Source organism: Lissotriton vulgaris, chromosome 3_1 (assembly GCF_964263255.1).
Source record: "Lissotriton vulgaris chromosome 3_1, aLisVul1.2, whole genome shotgun sequence".
Taxonomy (NCBI): Eukaryota; Metazoa; Chordata; class Amphibia; order Caudata; family Salamandridae; genus Lissotriton; species Lissotriton vulgaris.
Window position 1 is genome coordinate 1,595,809,083 of NC_141689.1, and position 23,477 is coordinate 1,595,832,559.

Here is a 23,477-nt window from a genome sequence, read left to right on the forward strand (position 1 = left end):
AATTGAAATTCAGTGATCTGATCTACAGCTCATTTTATTCCCTGTTGAGCAAAAAGACTCTAACATCAAACTGCACTACTCCTGAGTACTTTTTCCAAAGACTATTCAAACATGTTTCTGCAGCTCGAAGGACAAAAGAAATTGACAATATTACTTTTGAGTATGACTTTCCAAAATATATAAACAAACTATCCACCACAGACAAGTATACAGTAGCAAAAGATTTCAACTTGCTTTGTGCAGAGTGGAACCATCCTTACACAAAAGGGATAAATGAAATATTCCATGCAAGGCTTAAAATGAAAAACCTTGAAAGATCTGTGTCCACAAAGACAACACCTTGGGCACTAACCTCAAAAAAAGCAAGTACAAAATTTACATCCTTGCTGCCAAAGCTATTTTTGTCCAGATTGAAATCTGAAACTCGTTAAATACACATAAAAAACAAATTTGGGTAAAGTACAATTTTTCTCACTTGGTAACCACTGCAATACCTGTAAACCATCAGAGCTGGAACAGCTTTCTAGTTTTTTTTTCCACAAAGATCTTTCCTATTGAAAATTTGATTCCTTCTCCAGGCTTGATAGGTAACACTGATTCTCCACTATCACTTCATGCAAGACTTAGGATCAGCTTCTCCTCAATTTTGAATAATAATCTAATAAACATAATTTGTATCACAATGATGTGATACCTATTAAGAGTCTCAAGGAAAACATTACTCTGTTCTCCAATTCTTGGTGCCGACTAGTCAATTTGTTGTTAAAGGAAGGAATATTTCTCGACTCACTGAAAACTGGCAGATCATACATCTGTAAGAAACTGAACGCAGAGACCCTAACACTATCTAAATCAATTTTCATGTGACTAATCTTCTTAGGTTAGAAACAGTCTTTGAAAAATATGTTTCTGTTAGGCTGAACAAACATAACTAAAACAATAATCTTTTGCTCCTCATCAATCTGGACTCATGAATGTCTGTATTCTTACACAGTCTCCTTCAAAATCCTTGATGACATACACCCTGAGCTAAATAGTGATGTCCAGGGCTGCTGATGCTCTTGGGCATGTTTGCAGCCTTTGACACAATTGACCTTATCTGGCTCTTACAGTGTAGTGTAGTTCCTATATTCCCAATAGCTCTGCGCATTGGAATGATATATCCTGTAGATGTGACTTAGGACTTATGTCTACAAGGTCTCTATTGAATATATTAAACTTGATTGTGAGTGCCAGCTAGCTAAGAGGTCACTGGAAACTTTCTCAAATTCACAAGAAGGGATTAGTTTCTGACAACCGCTTACACATGACAACTTTGTTTCCCTAAGATAAAACTGATCATCAAAGTAATGGAAACAATAGATAGATATTTCACTCAGTCATTCGTGCATGCTTCGTTTCACCAGAGGTGCAGAGAAATAGAGAGACGGGCGTTTTCAATAAAAAGGTATTTATTGAACAGTCTTCTCTCTCATGCAGAAGAAATGAACTGCTGCAATCACGATACTGGCTGTAAAGTATAATGCATACAGCAAAAAGAGTATTATAAAATAATACTGTAAAATCATGGTATGGTTTCTAAGCCATAAAATACATACATAAATAAATAAAGACTAAAAAGTACACAACTGGTGCTTCTAAAATGCGCTTACCCGATGTACCTAACATAAGTCTAGTATGAGGGAAGAAGTAAGTGTGGTGTAGCAAAAGTTTAGTATTCTTTTGCCAAGAATCTATCCAAGATTTCTCTTAGGGTCTAATCAGCTCTGTACCTTGGTTTAGAATGAAGGAGGTCTGATATCTCTCTGTCTCAGGACTCGATTTCCCAACACCCCGCAAGGGGAACTTGGAAACACTGGAGCTAGATTTCTCGGCAAGTGAAAAGACAGCGTCTCTCTCAGTGCGTCTGCTGGAGGGTCAGCTTCCTTAGGCACTTGCTGTAGCGAGATGGGTCGGGCAAGTAGATAGTCGAACTGCTCCAAACCACTGTGTGTTTGCTACGGCAAGTGTGGGTATATTTATACCTTGAAGGTGCCGAGTTTGACGTAAAGGTGGACATAATAACGTCATCAAAGAGTCTCTGTTCTTTGAAAACTCCATGAGTACTTGGACAAATCAATATTCAAGCAAGGGGAAGTCCCTAACTGCTGAAGCCGAATTTTCCAAGAAATCGTTGTGGATTTTTGGAACTAGTGGAAGTAGCCATGCCGTATTTGGACTGCATGAGCTATGTCTAAATATGCTTATGATTTCTATGCCTATATAAGTATATGGTGATTTATACCTATATAAGGGCATGAATCGGGAAAATTACTCTAGGGTCCTAAAATGCTATACAACAATAGGTCTTACAACAACACATACACTTTTGGCGATGTTGTCATGACCTGGTTTGTGTCAGTCTTTACAATATTTCTACAGTTGGTCAGGCTTAGAAGACATACAGCAAATATTATCACAATGGAAATGACTTGTGAAGTTCAATTCTCACAATGACACTGTTTAAGCTTAATATGGAGCCACTAAGAAACTTGATTCACTGGCCGCCACCCATCAATATGCTAGTGACACCCAGTTATACCCCCAAAGAAATTTCTGTCTAAGAGGTTAGCACATGTACACCTGTCCACTAAATATTCATCACTTGATGTATCTCAGATTCAAACATCAACAGAATATGAAATACAAGAAATGCTGTGCAAGCTCACTTGTAAAGGCTGTTCTCATGTAGTTCCATGGTAAGATTGATAGGAATTTTAATTTCTCCACAGCATAACATAGAATACCATGCAGAACACATAGCCTCAAAATCCTGAGCCACTCATCCCAATGACTCAATGATTAGTTAGTGCTCTCCAAACTCGATTATAGAAACTCTGTTTTATCTGATCCTCTTTCCATTAATCCAACCCCCATCAAGTCCCTTATTTACCCCAGGACCAGCCTTTTTTTTTAAACAAAACAAATCAGTCACATTACAATTATACCCAAAGACTTACACTGGCTCCCTCTCAGAGCCAGCATCCAATTACATTATTCTTCATAATGTACAAGATACTATTTCTTAGCAAACCTGAGGAGCTCCGAGCAGGATTCCTATTCTACGAATCCGATTCAGAAGCTATGTTTCCAGCCGAATCGGACGCATTTCTGAACGACCAATTACGATGCAAGGAATCTGTTTGGGCTGTCTGATTCGGTTTTGATCTGCATTCAGACAGCCGAGTCTTTCGTAGCTGAATCGTACAGCTCTATGGACATGGTTTCCGACTAAGCGATTACGATAGCCGATTCTGACAGCCGTTCCGAAATGGTCTCCCCACACAAAATGGATGTCGGAATCTGACTTTGGGGGCCGGTAGCAGGCCCCACTTCACCTGTAGCCCTCCAGTTGGAGCCTGTGGCGGTACCCAAGGGACCCCTCTACCCAATCATGCACCCTGTGGCCGCCACAGGGTGCAAGTTGTTCCCCAACCACCCCTTTTTTTAATGGGAAGTCAATGCGAATCCAACCGAACGATCTTCAGAAACATCGTAATCGGTCGGTCAGACTCACAGAACCTTATCCGGTCAGAAACGATTCCGAAACCGATTTGGTCGGAAGAGTTTCCATATGGCATCGATCTGCCCCTACAGTGAAGTTTGAAAGGGTTTGTGTTCTCTGCAGTGTTGCAGCGAGCCTTTATCTTGTTTTGCTTCGATAATGCCTACATCAATCAATCAATAAACAAATATATAAATAAAATAAACCTGCCTTTCTTTTTCCTTTTAAGTGAAATATGCATAATACCAGAGACACTGAATGCAGTAAAGTAATTACTGATTTGTGCTATTAACTTGAAAAAACAGAAAAGTCTAAATGATTTACTTGGCATGCCTCAGGGCTTTTCTGCTAATCTGTACTAGCTTTATAATGTATATGTCTCTTTAAAATGTATATGATGTTATTCAAGTATCAGTTGTAGTGTAACGTATATCAGAAACAAACATCTTTTCTTTTAACAGTATTTTCCAAAGGTCATTATTTCCCTTTCATTATCAGATTGCTCCAAGTCCATACTTGGAGTTCATTTAATTCTGCAGTAGATCAATGCCTTTTACGGCCTCAGACCTTTGCTATAGAAAAGGCCATGGCAGCTCTTGTCAGGATCTCATATGCCATTGATCAAGGGGTGTAATATTTAATTCGGTGGCAATATGCAATGCATCATAAATTTCTAATTACTTCTTTTTAATCACCAGAGCCCAAGGCTTTTCAGCAAGGACTAGTAATGAAGGAGGTCAGGTATTATATTTTTTCACTACATTAAAAAAGACTAAAGAAGGTTACATTCCCCCATAATGATTTTCTTAATTAAATACAGTAAAAGAGCACCCCAGATTACTTTTTATCATTCCATGCAGAGAATCCTGAATTACAGGTTTGTATTACCAGAAATCAGGATTAGGGGATGGCTGTTGCTATACATGCAAATTGTTGTCTTTGATGGTTCTGTGTCCTCTACTACGTGGCTCTGTCATTTGTTTCTCAACTGTATTCTCTAAGTGGCAGTTAGTTGGTGTCAGATTGTACCTGGGGATGAGGTTGCAATAGGAGTGATCAGATAAACTTCTGTGCCTGTAACTAACTATAAGATTACATATCATAGCATCAAAGTAATATAAAACTGTCTTAGAAGCCCTCTAACAGTGCTGCTGCATGCCAGGTTACTGAATCACAAGGCTGTCTACTCTTGATTCCACTGCATTCCTCTCTCTTCCCGCACCTTTCAGATCCTGTCTTTCTCTCTCTAAGGGTCCAATTTCCAATGTGTTTACTGAACGCAGTACAAGAACCAGTTGTAGCTGCTCTGCATTGCTTTGAAGGGAGAGGGTGGAAAAGCACTATATCAATATGTATTTCTCTTCCCTTGCACTGGTGCACTTTTGTCTGTCTTTCACTCTTGGACCATAGTGTAAGGCTGTGCATGAGATGCTTAGCATAGATGTTATACTGTATGGATACACTCCTAGTTAGAAGTACTATGTACAACAGAGTTTAAAACCTTTCATAGTTTATGTGTCTATTGTACAGTACAGCAATCAAGCAAAGTTGAAATTGAAGTTGAAAATGTTACCCATTCCTTGAGGGGTTGTGTTTCGATTTATTTACCCATACATCGGTTTCCCGAATCATGCCTTTTTTAGAGGCACAACTCACATTTCCCTTATTTAGGCACAGTATCCCAGTCCTTATTTAGGCATCAGCAATGCTATCCAAATATAAGCATGGTCACCTACATTCGTCCATCTCACGTCACAACAAGTTCTTAGAAACCAGACCCTTAAGACATTGGTAATTTCCATGCTTGGATTACTGATTTCTACAAGAACTCATTTATTATGCATGAACAACTATTCCTTAGGGGTTCATTCATGACGTCTTCCTCTGCCTGACTTTATGTCAATGCTAGCATTCCTAGGCACATTCCAGGTATAAATATACCTTCACTTACAATGGCAAACCACGGCTCAGCTACACAGCTCCATACGGCAAGTTTGAAAGGAATTTGAGTACCTGCCTGACGCACTGACCAGACACTGTCATTGTGCTCGCAGAGAATTCACCTTCCAGTGTCCTGACTCCCTTCGCAGGTTGTTAGGGATTGAGATCCAGAAAGAGATTCCCACCTCTCTCATTCTAAGGTATGGAGCAGACTAGAACCTAGAGGGACTCTTGGCATACAAACGTAATGCAAACTATAGCTTACCATACTACAGAAAACAGCACCTAGCTCTTACCTCATTCTACACTTAGGTTAGGTACACTGGGGCAGAACTATTTAGAAGCACCAGACGAGTATCCACTTTTTAGCCTGTGTTATTTATGTATGTTTATATGAATATATGTCATAGCTAAAAGACCATGCTATTGCAGTATTATTTCTTCTTACTGCTCACGCTGTACGTATTATATTTCGCATACAGTCTTGCAATTGTAACAGCTCATATCTCTAGCATGATAAATAAGACTGTTCAATAAAACCCTTTTATTGAAATGCCTGTCTATCTATTTCTGTGTAACTCTGAAGAAACTAAGCATGAAAATTGACTGAGTGAAACTGTTGTCTATTGTTTCCAAGATTCTGAGAACTGTTCTGATTCTAAGGGAAACAAAGTTGTCATGTTTACGCAGTTGTCAGAAACTACTCCCTTCTTGTTTATTCGAGAAGTTTCTAGTGACCTCTGAGTTAGGTGGCACACAAAGTAATTAAGTTTAATATACTCGATAGAGGCTTACAGACCTCAGTCCTATGCAAAAACTATAGTGTATAATATTCCAATGCACAGAGCCTATAAGGGAAATAGGAACTACACTTCAGAGGAGGCAAAAATTGTTTGTGCAAAGCCCTGTTTACCTTTTTAAGTAGATAGGGATTTGGATCACAGACCATAGATTATTGCATGGGAATACCCATGTACTACCCATTTTTCACCCCCTTGATATAATTTATTCCAAAATATCATATGGCACATCTGCCTACCTAGTGGTGGATAGGTAGTTTAGTTACTTAGTATTAGTTGGTAATTTTTAAGCGGTCTGCGTGACGCATCCTCTGCCACGTCACGTCCTGTTAAGTGCTGCTTAATCCAGTCCTTAGTAGAACCTTTTGTAGTTTGTTTAGTGAGAGAGTAATAGGCTTAGCACAACATCAGCAACAAGCAACCAACCAACAATTTGGCGTATGTAAAATTTTATACATGTGTCCTCCATCAATGCATTTTTGAGGACTAAAACAAATGGAAATGCAGACTTAGTGAACAATTGGCCCGGCTGAATAGGTGGGCTAGGTCAGGTGGTACTTAGGCGTAGTATTCTGGAATCAGAATGGAAACCGTCAGCGAATCCTGTGACACTACCAATAGATACATTTTATTGCAATTGTTGTTTCCAAAAATGTTTTTGGGAGAGTTTTTAAAAATATTTTATTTGTTTCACACCAATCATCAATGTTTGTCTCTTTCTTTATTATATCTTACATGATCAGCACCCAGGGGCGGGGTCTGAGTCGGCGGGAGCAACTGGAGAACGCCTGGGTCAGGACCTGGACCGCTCCTCAACTGAGAGCTTTGCTGCTGGCCCCAGTAAGTCTTCCTGTTGGTAATATGAATAATTATATTTCCCTAACTTTCACTGCTACTTATTTTTTGCGAACGATCATTTCCGTTTCCTAAATCTATTTTTTACTAAATCTTCTTCGATCTAGACTATCAGTTTCTAAATTCTTGTTATCCCTGCTTCTAACTGCCTCTGGTATGACTCGCTGTAAAACTACTATTATTAGTCTGTCTGTAGCTAAGCTTGCCCAGTTGGCCATTCTTTATTTAAAAGGTTTTATTAAAACTCAGAATAACCAAAACTCTAGCCACTGAGTCCAGTAATTTGGGTTGGCCTCTTCTAGTCTTCTTAATCTTGAGAGGCTTTTTGACAATTCCCACCAACAAAATGCCCAACCAGATATTTTCCTATTTTTGATTGGAAAGGACATACTACTACTAGTAGTGTCTACTCTACTCTAGTACCCAATTTGTAGTGATGTATGTGGTATATGTATGTATGTTTTTTAAAAATCAATATTGCTAGTGGAAAATAGGGGGAGGTGTATATGGCATCTAAAAAATGTGTAATGTTTTTTCTAGGCGTACCGACCACGACCACCAGTGCCGGGGCCAGCGGCGAGGCAGGCGGCACTAGCCAGTAGGGAACAGTGGATGCGGCAGCTGCAACAGGGGTGGGTGAGCAGCAGCAGTGGCGGGCAGTGGTAAGTTAAACTTATATTCCTTACTTATTGACAACAGTTACCCACTCGCTGTAAAGGTGTTGTGTGAGTTGAGAGAGACTAAGTTGTTGTGAACAACGGTTGAATAAGACACCCTTTTCTAAGCATTAGAGCAATAACATTAGCGGCGGGAGTAGTTGACTTCAACTCAGCTGTGAAAGTTTTATGGAAAAGACTAAGGGGCTCATTATGATGGTGGAAATACCGCCACTGCTGGGCCGGTGGTGGTGGTCCTTCGGCCATTATACTGAAAATTCCCACTGTAAAATTAGGATGGCGGTGGGAAACACAATGGTTCCGCTGCGGATGGAAAGTCCGTCCGCCATGGTTCTGCAAGGCGGTCCTTTTCCGGCTACTTTGCGGAACCCGGAACCGGGCAACATTGTGGCGGTGCCGTGCAGGCACCGCCGTAATGATTATGGTATGCCCTCCCGCCTGCCTTTTTTCAGCGGATATCCCGCCCCAAAAACACAAGCAGAAACTGACTTTGGGGGCCTGTTGCGAGCCCCCTTTGTGTGTGGGGCGATGGTGCTGGTACCCCCTGCAGTTCCATGCACCACACAGCAGGCACTGTGTGGTACCTGCCACGTGGTGCAGGGAAATGCTGTGCATGCTCTTTTGACATTGCAGATGGTGCTGCAGCCAGCAGCACCGTCTGCAATGTTAAAAGGACAGGATGCTTCCGCCAGTATTCCCTGTCGCAGGTACCTGGCCTCCCACACGAGTGAGGCATCATTTTTATTGGGAGACCTGGGGAATCGCTGGGTGGTGGGAAATTTGTGTGAGCCTGGTGATGCCACAACTTTCCCACACACAAATTTGTCAAAAAAGTGATTTTTTTCAGCTAGAATTGAGGTTTGCCGGGATTCTGAGTAAGGACACTTTGGGGGATCCATGCAGGCCATACCTCACTGGAAACCCCCAGAAGTCCAGTTTTCAGAAATGTGTGGGTTAGGTAGGTTTTCCTAGTGCTGCAGATCACGGGGCAAAAAACCCCGGTGACCCCCTTGCAAAACTAGGTGGTTTTGAGATAGGCAATTTTGATGTAGCCTCACTACGTTTTGGGCCCATGCATGTTGTGGGTACTTGGGCCTCCCACACAAGTGAGGTGCCAATTTTATTGGGACACCTAGGGGAATGATGGGTGGTGGGAAATTTGTGTGAACCCGGTGATGCCACAACTTTCCCACACAAAAATGTGTGAAAAAAGTATTTTTTTCAGCTAAAGTTGAGGTTTGCAGGGTATTCTGGGTAAGGAAACATTGGGAGATCCACACAAGCTATACCTCCTAGGGAAGCCCCGGGTGTCTAGTTTTCAGAAATGTGTGGGTTTGGTAGGTTTCCCTTGATGGCCACTGAGCACGGGGCCAAACACCCAGGGGACCCCCCTTGCAAAACCAGGTGGTTTTGAGATAGGCAATTTTGATGTAGCCTCACTACGTTTTGGGCCCTTGCCTGTCCTGGGTGCTAGGGCCTTCCACACAAGTGAGGCACAATTTTTATCGGGAGACCTGAGGAAACTCTGGGTGGTAGGAAATGTGTGTGAGCCCAGTGATCCACACTTTCCCATACAAAATTGTGTGAAAAAAGTTATTTTTTCAGCTATAATTGAGGTTTGCAGGGGATTCTGGGGAAGGAAACATTGGGGATCCCTGCAAGCCATACCTCTCTGGAAGCCCCTGGGTGTCTTCTTTTCAGAAATGTATAGGTTTGGTAGATTTCCCTAGATAGCCGCCGAGCACGGGGCCAAAAATACAGGTGACCCCATTGCAAAACCAGATTGTTTTGACATAAATAGTTGTTTATTTCTGCATCGTGAGCATTTTGGTACAATATTGCAAGGAAAATGTGACAGACATTTTGAGGTTTGCAGGACATTGTGGATAAAATAACTTGTTGGAATTCACAAGAGCGACATCACCATGTACTCCCATGGGTTTACGACAATATCTACAGTTGGTAGGTTATTCTCAGATGGAATGTACACCTTGGCAAGGAAACAAAAAAGACAAAGATTCCTGCACAGCCATCTATTTGTCTAACACACACACAGACTGGTTAAAATTGGCACAAGGGCGAGTGATGGTTCAGTATATAAAATTTTATCAACAAGTAAATCCACAAAAATGAAATGCACTGTCAATAATTAAATGGACAAAAATACAAATCAGTTACTCGCTGATTGTGAGCTGTAGAGCCACGGCAAGGCACCAACCGCTTTACAGGCCATTCACACACCTTTCATACATGATACACACAAGACCATTCACACCACCAGGCATGAAACCAACACATCACAACATTCTCCAAAATGGAAAAGGTACACCCTGCTTCAGAAAGACAAAAAAGACAAATATTACTGCACAGCCATCTAAACCTCAAGCAGACACACATACTGGTTGGATTCAGCACAAGGGTGAGTGATGGTTCATTAAATACACTTGTATTAGCAAGTGATTTCACAAAAATGAAATGCACTGTTAATAATTGAAAGGACGAGAATCTGAACCATTGACTCACAGCTCGTGAGCTGTAAAGCCACGACAAGGCACCAACCTCTTTACAGGCAATTCATACACCTTTCATACGTGTGACACATACAAAACATTCACACCGCCAGCCGTGGGCCCATCACATTACAACACTCACACCAGCAGACAGCGCCATTCAAGGGCCCATCACTTTCACACGACCACATTCTTGACAGAGCAACTACACAAACTGATGGATTGCATAGATTGGCGCTCAACTAGCAGTGTGTGTAGTGAACAGCAGCAAGTCTCTACTCACACACTGCCAGACGAGCGCCAGTCAACGCACATGGCCAGAAAAGCACCAGTCCATGCACACTACCAACCAAGCGACATTCCACGCACACCGCCTGCCAAGCACCAGTCCACACACACCGCCAGCCAAGCGCCAGTCCACGCACACCGCCAGCCAAGCGCCAGTCCGTGCACACCGCCAGCCAAGCAGCAGTCCACGCACAATGCTAGCCAAGTGCTAATCCACCCACACCACCAGCCAAGCGTCAGTCAACGCACAACGCCAGCCAAGTGCCAATCCACGCACAATGCCAGCCAAGCTCCAATCCATGCACACTGCCAGGTAAGCGTTAATCCACGCACACCACCAGCCAAGCATCTGTCAACGCACACCACCAGCCAAGTGCCAGTCCACGCACACCGCCAGCCAAGCGCAAGTCCAGATTGGCCAAATTGATACCCATGTTGATCCATGAGGACCAGAAGGGCTTTGTGGCGGGTAGGCACATTGAGGATCAAACGCACCTCCTACTGGGAAACATCGATCTAGCAGCATGAAAGTCAGAACCCTTGGCAGTGATAGCCCTCGACGCTGCCAAGGCATTCGATAAAGTCTGCTGGAAATACCTCTGGGTAGTCCTTGAAACAATGGGGTTTGGGCCACTTTTTATCAGTACACTACAGAATTGTTACAGGGGAGCCTCAGCTAGGATCATTTTAAATGGAACACTAACATCAGTCTTTAATATCAAGCAGGGAACCAGGCAGGGCTGCCCTATCTCGCCGTTATTGTTCAATTTATACATTGAACCTTTGGCGCAGGCAATAAGGCTTGACCCTATTATAGCACCCTTTCAATCTGGACAGTATATTTCCAAATTGGCTCTCTACGCGGACGACTTGATCCTATATACAAGAGACCCAGCTATAGCCATACCCCGGATAGAGGAATTGACAGCAGAGTTTGGAGCACTGTCCGGCTATAAGGTGAATAGATCTAAGACGGAGGTTATGTGTTGGTATCTAGATCATTGGGCAGGAGTGGAGAGCTCGGAGTTCAGATATTTGGGGATCTATATATTGAAGGAATTAGATAGGATCCCTAAAATAAACTTAGACAGAACTACTAAGGAAATAGACCGTTTGTTCAGTAGGTGGAAAAATCTCCCATTAACAATATACAGGAAAGTGAACTTGGTAAAAATGGTGGTTCTCCCAAAGCTTACATATCTTTTCTCTACTATACCGCTACTATTCCCCAAAAAAGATGTAAAAACGATAGAGGGCAAGATTGGGAGTTTTGTGTGGGGGAATAAAGGGACACGCTTATCCTGGAAAAAACTCAGAAGAAGATTATTAAAAGGTGGTTTAGCCCTCCCTGATATCAGCCTTTATGTTGTTGCTTTTCAGTTTAAGAGTCTCCGCACGTTACTCACTAGGCCAGATGATTCACCCTGGGGCAAACTATTGCAGGAAATGGTTAGAATCGAAGGGAGGAATGACGAATTTATGTATAAGTTCGGTTCCCCAAGATACTTCAAGAGGGTTCGTTTAAAGATTCTAAAAACAGCCCTGGAGACATGGTACAGGATAAGGGTAGGATGTGGAATTGGGTATTATTCAGCCTCATCTCCAATCTGGGACTCACCTGGTACCCCGGACTGCTTAAAAGATGCCCTGGCTGTACCCATCCAAAGAGCTGGGATAAGGAAGTAGGAGGAGTTAATGGATGAGGATGGATACACTCATGGGAGTATTTGAGGGCCAAGGTTGGGGTAGATATGTCAAGGTTTAAATATCTTCAACTAGTGTCCTGGCATACAGCAGAAGTGGAAGAGATGGGGAACAATGAGGTAGTAGAAAGGCTTATTCGATCATCTACACCAATTTCTAAAGAAATCTCAGTTTGGTATCAGCAATTAATAAAAGGAGATGATACAGGGATACCAGCGGCAGAAGGGGTTTGGAACAACTCCGAACTGGCTATGCAGGCAGAGGATATGTTAGAACCATCTTTGAAGATCTTGTACAAACATATAAAGCCTGCATGTTTAAAAAAAAAACATTTCTTTGTAGTGAATAGACTTTACTACACCCCCTATAATATCGGGAAATTTGCCCCTATACCCCCACCGAAATGTCCAAGATGTCAGGAATTGTTGGCCAACGATATACATATGTTTTTTGATTGCAAAGAGCTAGATCAATTCTGGACTGAGATAGGACAGGCTCTTTCAGGACTTTTTAGCTCTGTGATTAAAGTCAATCCCTCCCTAGTGTTTTTTGGGAATGACGGCCTGTCTTTTCAGTCAGCTACAAGTTTGGAAAAAGGGCTCCTCCTATATTTGATACTGCTGGCTAGGAGAGAGATCTGTAGGAGGTGGAAGGACCACATACCCCCGAGTAGTGAGGAGTGGTTAAGATCAGCATTTAGTATGGCCCAGTTGGAATACGAAAGGGTGGAGGAGAAGCTGCTTAACATCTCGCATCCTTTTATAAGATGGGGAAGGGACTTAAGACTGATTCGGACACTCCTATGATTACACCGTGTCCCCGGTACTAAAGGGGAGGAGGTCTGGTGACCCAAGTAAAGGTGGTCAGCCTGGTGGCCCCTAGAGATGGATTATGGCTGTAAAGGTTCCACAGAAACTTGACACGGTGAGATGAGGAGTAAAAAAAAAAAAAAACAAATTTAAAAAAAAAGAAACCACCACATCACAACATTCTCCAAAATGGAAAAGGTACACCCTGCTTCAGAAAGACAAAAAAGACAAATATTACTGCACAGCCATCTAATCCTCAAGCAGACACACATACTGGTTGGATTCCGCACAAGGGTGAGTGATGGTTCATTAAATACACTTGTATTAGCAAGTGATTTCACAAAAATGAAATGCACTGTTAATAATTGAAAGGACGAGAATCTGAACCATTGACTCACAGCTCGTGAGCTGTAAAGCCACGACAAGGCACCAACCTCTTTACAGGCAATTCATACACCTTTCATACGTGTGACACATACAAAACATTCACACCGCCAGCCGTGGGCCCATCACATTACAACACTCACACCAGCAGACAGCGCCATTCAAGGGCCCATCACTTTCACACGCCCACATTCTTGACAGAGCAACTACACAAACTGATGGATTGCATAGATTGGCGCTCAACTAGCAGTGTGTGTAGTGAACAGCAGCAAGTCTCTACTCACACACCGCCAGACGAGCGCCAGTCAACGCACATGGCCAGCAAAGCACCAGTCCATGCACACTACCAACCAAGCAACATTCCACGCACACCGCCTGCCAAGCACTAGTCCACACACACCGCCAGCCAAGCGCCAGTCCACGCACACCGCCAGCCAAGCGCCAGTCCGTGCACACCGCCAGCCAAGCAGCAGTCCACGCACAATGCTAGCCAAGTGCTAATCCACCCACACCACTAGCCAAGCGTCAGTCAACGCACAACGCCAGCCAAGTGCCAATCCACGCACAACGCCAGCCAAGCTCCAATCCATGCACACTGCCAGGTAAGCGTTAATCCACGCACACCACCAGCCAAGCATCTGTCAACGCACACCACCAGCCAAGTGCCAGTCCACGCACACCGCCAGCCAAGCGCAAGTCCATGCACACTGCCAGCCAAGCACCAGCTACACACACTGACCACATTTAGGATTTTTCATATACAAAAAACTCATGAACAAATTGCAAATAGATACAAATCTACTAACACAAAATCTGCAACTAAATACATTGCACTAATGCCAACATTGAAACAGAATAAAAAATGTTAAACAATACAGACCAAGCAGTTCAGTTTACCACTCATGGATGCTCCCAAAAATTGTTTTGCATGTGGTACACTCTAAAACAAGCAGACACACACAGCCCAGGGTTAGAAGGACACTCGGGGCAGGAAAGACGAGTCTCCTTCCGCAAACCTCTAAGCCAACAGACTCTACTTCTCCTAGTGGAAAAGTCTTTCGAAGATGTGGGAGGAATGTAATCAGGAAAGGGGCGATCTTTCAATCGAGCCACATCCTCCACCACTCCAACTTTAGGAACACCTGCCTGTTCCACAACAACAAGGCTGCCTATCACAGAGTGCTGAAACTGAACAAATGTCAACTTTGAAGCAGGAGAACACTCCTTGAATACAACAAAAGCATTGAAAGTTGCTAAGTTGAAGAGATGGATGGCCAACTTCTTATACCAAACATAAGCCTTACGAATAGCAGTGTAAGGTTCCAACCTCTGATCTACTCTGCCAACCCCACCCATGTGCTTATTGTAGTCTTCAATGTACACAGGTTTGTACACTTCAGCAACCTGACCCCAAACAGGCACAGGTGAATTACTCTCATCATGGATGGTAGTCAGCACGTACACATCCCTCCTGTCCACAGATTTCACAGCTAGTAGTTCATCACTATGCAAGGAACTGCACTGTCCCCTCTGAAGCTCTGCAAAAGTGTCCACTTTAAACAATTCCTTAAACAATTGCACAGCAGTGTAGAAGTTATCAAGGTACAAATGTTGGCCTTAGTTAAACAGTCTTCTAGCAAGATCCCACACAATTTTCTTTGAAACTCCAAAACTGGACGGACAACCAGGGGGGTCAATAGTGGAATCTCTACCAGTGTGCAGAGGGAAATTAAAAACATATCCTGTCCTACTCTCAGACAACATATACAGCTTAATTCCATAGCATGCCCTCTTGCTACAGATGTACTGCCTAAAAACCAAACGGCCCTTGAACAAGATCAAAGACTAATCAATAGATATTACTTTCCCCGGAGTATAGATCTCTGAAAATCGATCTATAAAGTGATCAAGAATAGGCCGAATCATAAACAGACAGTCACAGTCAGGGTGAATATGTGGCAACGCCAAAGAATTATCAACAAAATGCAGTATACGTAGCAAAAGTAAATACTGAGCATGAGTCATAACTGCAAGAAATATGGCTGTTGCCATCAAGGGACTGGTAGACCAATATGAAGCTAGGGACGGCTTCCTTAGGAAACCCATCAATTAAGTCAAACCCAAAAAGTACTTAATCTCTTCCAGATCTGTGGGAGTCCACTGGGTAGCTCTAGAGCGGGGCCTACGTTTGTCACTGTCGTCCCTCAAAAACTGTACAGCATACAAATTAGTCTGCTCAACAATCTCACCCAAAATACATCATCCGTAAACAACTGAAAAAACTGTATGGGCAAAAAATGTACACAAGCCACTCTACACACTGCACCATCGCTAAAGGCAGGCAACACCGGCTACACCATGTTTGGATCAACCCAGAGTCCAGCACTTCCAGCAGGAAGCCTAGCAGCCTCAGGCTGCAATCCAGATGCCTCTTGCACCATCGGCACAGCAATATCCTCCACTAAAACAGGTACTTCATTCACATTGAGAGTAGCTTTCTCCACACCAAGAGTACCTTCATCTGCACTGAGAGAACTTTCATCATCCGATGATTCCATGTGGAGAGAATTCTCACTACCTGAATCTTCCCCTCCCTCATCTGCCTCAGACGCACTGTCAGTCTCATAATCCTGCTCAGAGGAAGATTCAAGAAGTATACCAACCACCTGTTGAGCAGTCATTCTACGGTTAGCCATAATGCTTACTAATAAAGGAAACTTTTCAAACAAGTCAACAACAATAAACACTTTGTAAAATAAGTAATAAACAAAATGCACCTTTATCAGAAATAAATATATATACTCCAAAATGATACCACTCACATGCCAGAAGCAGCTAAACTCACCACCGCCTACTCTGCACAGACACAGCATGGATCAAGAATATCCCACTAAAAAAGAAAGACAAAAGAAAATTACACATAAGTCAATGCAAAACACATCACAAAGAATTTCATGCTCCAACACTAACTACATATGCTGCCATTATGACACCACTTACAAACAAAATCATTCATACATTACAATATCACTCATTTGGAGTAAATACAACAAAAATGTTTTTCTTACCAAAAAAATGCAAATATGCAAAACTGCAGAACAACCATTGTCGAAACTGCAAACAGGAATCAAAAGCTTTACACTAGATTAAAAAGGAGAAAAAAACATCAAAATCACATATGCAAATAATGCACCAGTCCACAAACAATCCACCAGCCAAGCTAAGGGGTAGGTGGGCCTAAGAGTATAAATTAAAAATTCACCCCTGTAAATGGGGAGCAACCCCTGCCCTTGAGGCCACTCCCCAAAACCAAAATAAAAATAATCCTGTTGTCTAGTGGCTTCTGCCCCCCTTGATGGCAGATGGGCCTAAAAACATACTGCTATCCTGCCACTCAAAGAGGGCAGAAATGGCCACAATCATCCTCCCATAAAGGGGAGCTACCCATGTCCAAGTGGCCGCTCACCAACATAAAAAAACCCTGGTGGCCTAGAGGCCCTACAAAAATAACAAATCTGCCGATCTGCCCTTCAGGGTGGCAGAAACGGGCAAATTAATGTACCCCAAAGGGAAGCAACCCTTGCCCAAAGGGCCACTCCCCACAAACAAATCCCTGGTGGTCTAGTGGGTCCAATTTAAAAAAAATATGGTGAGATCTGCCCACCAGACACAGCCTCAAATATTGCCCCCAATGGAGAGCAACCCTTGACCAAGGGGTCACTCTCCACAAATAAATCCCTGGTGGTTTAGTGGATCCATATTTAAAAAAATGGCTAAATCTGCCCCCCATGAGGCCAGACAGCCACAAACAATGCCACCAAGGGAGAGCAACCCTTGCCCAAGGGGCCACTCCTCACAAATAAATCCCTGGTGGCCTAGTGGCCATACAAAAATAAAAAATCAGCCGATCTGCCCACACAGGGGGACAGAAACGGCCAAATTAATGCTCCCCGAAGGCCACTGCCTACAAGCAAAACCCTGGTGGTCTAGTGGGCCTAACTTTTAAAACAAAAATGGCGATCTGGTCCCCTGGGGGCCAGACACAGCCACAAATATTGACACCAAAGGAGAGTGACCCTTGCTCAAGGGGACAAACTCCACAAATAACTCCCTAATGGCCTAGTGGGCCCTACATTAAAAAATGGCAAAATCTACCCCCCATGGGGGCAGACAGCCAATAAAAATAGCCACCAAAGGAGAGTGACCCTTGCCCAGTGGGCCACTCCCCACTAAACACTCCCTGGTGGTCTAATGGGCAGTTTTATTTATATATATAAAATCTGCCCCACAGGGGGGGCAGACTAAGCCTAAATTATTACCCCCATAAGGGGAGCGACCCTTGCCTAAGGGGCCGCGTCCCCAAACAAGACTAAAATGCATACACATAAAAAAATGGCACCCAAAGGGGAATGACCCTTGCCCAAGGGTCCTCTCCCCAATAGCTAAACCCTGACGGTCCAGTCGGCCGTTTTCAAAGTATATGAATTAAATTATCCCCCAACATTTTTATGCCCCATAATGGGAGCTACCCTTGCATAACACAAATCATGCCGCATTTAAAAAAAAAATCCCTGGCGCTAGAGGACATTCCTGCTGCTCGATCGCACAATCGCGCTGCAGGAATGCACAAAAGATGCATTTGGGGAAAGGAAAAGCCTTTCCTTTCCCCCAATGCCTCTTTTGGTTGAATCCCCCCCTCCCCAACCCCAAAATGTACCTCTTTGTTCCCCGACGCGCTGAAAGCAAATTGCTTCCTTCACGTCGAGGAACAAAGGGAAACCTCTAATGATGTCAGCGCGCCTCGCGTGCTGACGTCATTGATGACGTGGAGAGGGGGCTGGGGAAGGCAGGGGAAGGTCTCCCCCTACCATCCCCAGTAAAAATACCCTGATCGACCGCCCACGGGGGGAGTGCCAGAGCTTCGCCCGTGGGTGGGTGTCATGACGAGCTGGACTCGTCATGAGCCCACGGCCACTGTGTGCCATGATGAGTCCAGCTCGTCATGAGCACCGAAGGGGTTAAGAAGAATGATAGACAGGTTTACTTCGAATGGATGGATACCTGGGTGGTATTCATGATACATAGCATAGGTGGAGACTGTCACTGGATGAAGAGTCTTTGAAGAAAATGTAAAAGAAAAAGAAACTGCGCCTGAGTAGAAAAGCCAAAGAGAATAGCAGTTGTATTTTCAGAATACTCCCTTGACTCACAGTAGTTTTCAAGCACAGCATCTATATTGTGTATGTATGTTGTTATCATGCGCCTCCCTTTGACTGTGTCAGTATGCCATGGGTGGCCTATCGGCTGCATGGTTACACAATCAATCAAAACAAAGTACTTCATGTCGTCCCATATATAGGCAAGATCAGACATCATCTGCCTTGTTGTAGTATAGTAGTCAGGGTAGGGTGAAAGTGAAATGGAGCAGTTGCCCTTGATGTAACAGAGTATGGCGAGTGCCACCCAAAATATAAAAATAAGATGGTTGTGTAGTAGTCAGCATCCCCACAAGCAGACAGTAGTAAATAATATTAACGTGAGTCTGCCTCACGATGAGTATGTGTCTTGGATGCAAGCTGACTGAGCTGGCATGCCGTCAATAAGGTTACTTAATTTAGCTAAACAAGAGAGAAGAAGAAGATTGGTGTACTAGAGTGAGTCCATAGTGCTAGAATAATGCCTGCAACTCCCACAAATGTTAGAGGCAGAGGAAGTGGGAGGATAAATACCACAAATGTTATGTAATGTGCTTGCTAGTGCTACTGTGTCTCCATGTTTAGAATTAATTTGTTTTACTGTTTTGCTAAGAGAATATTAGTTACAATATTCGTTTTTCTTCTTGATATAGCTACTCCTTCCGAACCAAAATCATCTAAACCAGAAAGGAAGGAGTTGGCAGCCATGGCCCATCGCCGTAACCTGGAGGCCATCCGTACAGAATACCGGCGGCTGGTGGTTCTGGCGGAGGAGGAGGAGGGGGCAGCAGTTGCAGCCTCCTCCATCCTCCAATGCCCCGGGCCCCAGCCAGGCCCCTCCAGCTGTACGGCGATGCGGTCTTGCAGCCTCCCGCCTCACTCTATTGAAAACTGCTGCCCCCCCTGTGGATGCAATTGTCGATCTTTTAAGAGCTGCTTGGTCCTCCAAATGGCATGCCTAGAGGAGCAGGTAAAGGAACTAAAGCAGGAGGTCCAGGCGGTTCACAGGCACCTGCGAGCCTGCCGATAAAGAGATCCCATTGGATTGCCCCTTTTTTATTCCTTTCTTCGGTGGGTGGGCATTGGGCACACGTTGGGGAAACGTTGGGATTTGGACAATTTTATTTTTGAATGGCCATTGGTTGGACTATTCTTTTTGGACATTGGTTGGGGTTAGGGAGAGGGCTGGGTCAGGTGTTGTGTGATTATTTTTTGCATAGTTTATTCTTGTTAGGGATTAATATTATATTTATACTTAAACTTAACACATGATGTAAATGTTTTGTCACACGGTTCCTATGCTGCTGCAGGGCCACAGCCAGTGTTTGATTTAAATAATCTGCTGATTTTTTGTAGCACACGTACAGCTCGATGCGGTACTCTTACTGAGTGACTTGTCCTACTAGTACTGTCAGTCTCTCCTCCTACTCTATGAATTCTGCAACTTACTGGACTCAAGGGCGTGGGTGTGTGAATTAATAAATTAATTTCCATTATTAATTCTGCCTCTCCCAAACTTCTTCTCTTGCCTTTGATTGGTGTTTAAACTTAGGCACAGTGATGGCTGCATGGTGGTGATGGTTTGGTTTCTCAAGAGGCCATGGCTGTGGTGGTAATAGTAGGCACTGACAGTAGCATTTGCAAAAAACATAAAATGAGACAGTCAGTTGCCTGAAAGAGACTCTAGAAGGAGTAGTAGAATGAAGTACAGATCAGTACACAAGAATACTGCCAAACAATAAACCATAATAATACTGATTAGCAATCCTAAAATAAAATAAAACATAAATGCGGCGGGGACAGCCTAGTACAACAACAAGTTACAAACTATAGTTGTGTCGAGTCACTCAACACAAACGTAAACTTTAGGGCTGTTCTGCTGTAAAAGGAGGACAATGAATCCAATCGATGCTGGAAATTATTTATGATGGATTTTGTTCCTTTGGAAAAAAATTACTTGGAAATATACTGAGCATGGGTAGGCAAGTATAAGAAGAAGAAGATCCTCGCCCTACCTTCAAATTGAATTAGTGTTGCTTTCACCACATCTGCCCCAGCAAGTGTGGGATCAATTATTTATGTAAATTTAAATTTGTTACACCTCAGTATAAATCACACAGCCCGGGGGAAGAAGGTTAGGGTTTGATGAATGGTTGGGAAGGGGTATTTGAGGGAAAGGTTTGACAAAGACAAACAGTATATATGGACAACAACAACACACACACACATTCTTCACAACCACCATCATATTCATATACCTGTTAAGGGAGAAAAAGGAAATGCATGCATGATGATGAAAACTATAATTAGTAGTTATTTTTTAGAAAAGAAAGATGCTGAAATGCTTGCTCCTCTTTGTGTTTTATTATTCCTTTTTTAGCCATACGCCAACGCGTTTTGTCGCAGTGTGACTGTTCCCCTTACGACTTCCTCAGGGCTAAAACATACCAGTGTTGTAATTTATACATAACGCATATTTTTCATATACATTGCTTTTGGCACCCAATGCAAAGACATGGCAAAATGATTTATCAATTTATGTGACAGCCTGAACCATCACCACTCAGTCTTAAAATTCTAGAGGTTTACATAATTAATAATAGAATTTGTCATTCACTGTTACTCCAAGCGCTTAGTATTATAACATTAGTTTTCACAAAATCCTTGTCATGTTTAAAATGATGCTCTCCATTAATTAAAGAAAAGCGGGCATAGAGAATCCTGATTAAATATCAATATCTGTGAGAGATAATCTTATTCCAATGTATTTCATTTTTCACATAACTTCTTAACTTCATAGTAATAGTAGGAGTTAATTATAGCACTTCCCTATATGTTGGGCCTATCAAATGTTTTAGTAACCCACACCTATTCGCTACCTCAATACTGTGAATCAAAATTAAATTATCAGTATTAGAGGCATTAATTATGGCAAGTCTCGAAAATAATTTTTTATCGAGCCTGTCACATGTTTTTTTTTTATCTCAATCACCCATTCTCTACATCTATGCATTCAAAGACCTTGCTCTTAAACTCTTCCAAAATGTTTTCAGCAGTATGAGATTTTTCCATGGCGAATATGGCTACAGTTGTATGTTTACAAGTGCCATTAAATATCTCAGCAGTGTCAGCAACCCCCATCTTTTCTCAAATCCTCACAAAAGAGATCCAGTGTGCAGTGATGCACATGTAATGCGTGTCTTGGTAACTGTTCCACATGTCTGATGTCGGGTGGCTTCTTGAACAGCACTCTGCTGTAAAGCTTGTCCAAGCAATTCCAGCACGTCGTGATGTAGTGCTGGAACAGCAACTCTGGCGAAATAGGACCGGCTGGGAACCTTCCATTTTGGGCAGATGGGTGTCACAAATTCTGGTGCTGCTGATGCAGGTAACTTCTTGAACCAAGTTAGGCTCAACAACACACTTTTTTACATTGTGCTACTCTGTTGCCATGGTGTCTCAGCCTGACTCTTACTACGGTGCCACTGAGATGTTGCTGAGGCTGATGAGGCTGTGGGCGGTACCACCGCACTGCTGTGATCAGGGCTACTGTGTGTACCAGAGAAAATATCTCCCCCTTTTTCACCTTCCACCGCAATCATATCTGCTTCTACTTCTTCATCCCCACCAACAGCAATGGGTTCAGTTTTTTGACCTTTAAAGTACGCCTCCCACTGGATCAAGTGGTGTTTTTTCAGATGAGTTGCTTGGCCTCCGGTAGCATTGTTTGTACCAAGCTTTCCCTGACTAACACCATATCAACAAATTAAGCATAATACAACTTTCTCTTCCTTACTGCTAACTGAAAAGAAGTCCTAAACTGGGGAGGTGAACTTTCTTGCGCTGCTAGAGGTGTCACTTACAATGCCGGATGGACTGTAGGTGTGCCTGGAATTTGACTCTGTGCAGTGCCAGTAACACTACCTACTGGATGGAGGTCCCTGCCGGGTCATTGCAAATGCAAATATGGAAGCTGGAAGTCGTGTTAGTGTTACCTGTGTTGGTGGTATCCATGCCACATCCCTCACAGCCACTCGGGATGGGGTAATAATGTCGGTCTCCATTTCCACTCGGGCGGGAGTGATGTTCATGATGACTGGCTCATCATTTTCCTCTGCTTCTACATCTACCTCCATAACTCTAAGGCTTTCTGAAACCTTCCTTTTAGCTAGCCTTGTCGCTGGAGTGCCTAATTCTCAGACTGACCTGGTGGCTTCCAAGTGGCATCTAGATCATCAGAAGGGGGGGCTTGAAGAAGAAGTTGATGGACTAACCCTCCTTTTCATTGCTGGGGATCTGGAAGACAATGGATCTTCTGAAAGATTGGCGCGCTCTTCTTCCTCTGCAGGAAGCTTGATTTCCTGAACTGCCCTTACTTCGGGAGGAATAATTACTATTGTGGGCGGTGGCAGCGGTGGTTGCGGCTGTTGTTGAGGCTATTGTTGCCCACTTTTCTGCTGAGTTTCCTCCTGCATTGATTGGGTACTACTTTGCGATAAAAATAAGTCAATTTCAACGTCACTGCTCGTTGGTGTTTGCACAGTTAGACTGGCTGCCTGATGCGGAGGTGCTGTTCCCAGCTTGGTCCCCAGACACCGCTGCTGCAGGCATAATTTTTTGTTTCCTAAAAAGCAACTTGCCTGGCACACCAGTCTTGGTAAGTGCCACTTCCTTCTTCTGTTCCTTCTTCTCACTGCCAACTTTCTTGGTACTGGAGGACCTGGTACCTTTCTTTTGAGCCATCTTCTTCAGATGTCAGAAGGATGCAGT